This window comes from Nannospalax galili, unplaced genomic scaffold, assembly GCF_000622305.1.
Source record: "Nannospalax galili isolate Female #2095 unplaced genomic scaffold, S.galili_v1.0 scaffold278, whole genome shotgun sequence".
NCBI classification, from domain to species: Eukaryota; Metazoa; Chordata; class Mammalia; order Rodentia; family Spalacidae; genus Nannospalax; species Nannospalax galili.
Window position 1 is genome coordinate 3,592,878 of NW_008347536.1, and position 735 is coordinate 3,593,612.

Sequence of the window (735 nt, forward strand, 5' to 3'; positions counted from 1 at the left end):
GTGCCGTTCATTTTCCCAGTTCTATGCTGGGTTATTATTGGGGAGTCCCTTTGGCCACCCTGGCCAACAACTCAAAAGAAGGTATCTCCTATCTGGCATTGTTGCTTGTTATGTAGCCTTTAGCTATGCATATGGACTCTTAAGAAATTATATTGGCCCCTTTAATCTTTGATTATACTTTCCTTTTGGGTGTTTAAGGCTATACAGTTGGCCCAGATAAACCAATTTAATTTTACTCTTAAGGTTGTTTGAGGATCTGCTCTTCAGGGGTCACATGGGCTTGGGAGGAGACCCTGGTTCCTTTCATTTACCAGTTCTCGCCTATGTGAAGATAAGTCAAAGGTTCTGCTCAACCATGGTTGGCTTTGCTTGGAAGCATGGAGGAAATGATTCCTCTGTATTGACTCTCCTCTTTGTAGACTGGACACTGGTTCAAGTCCATCTGGTGGGGTCTCCTTGGCCTCCTTGATCAAGAGGAAAGGTGACCCACCACAATTAAAGGACATGCTCATAGTCCCCTAGAACTAGTCGACCTAGGAGGGCAAGGAGAAAAAATCGTCCTTTATGTCCCTCTGACCAAATTAGTATAGGCCTCCAAGTATGTCTGTTAAACATCCATGAAGGTTAGATCCACCAGTCTTGTATATTTAATTACTGTGTGCCATGTAGATAAATCTTAGGCAAAGACCAATTGTTCTCAGATAAACCTTACCTAGACATATATTTCTTGATCTG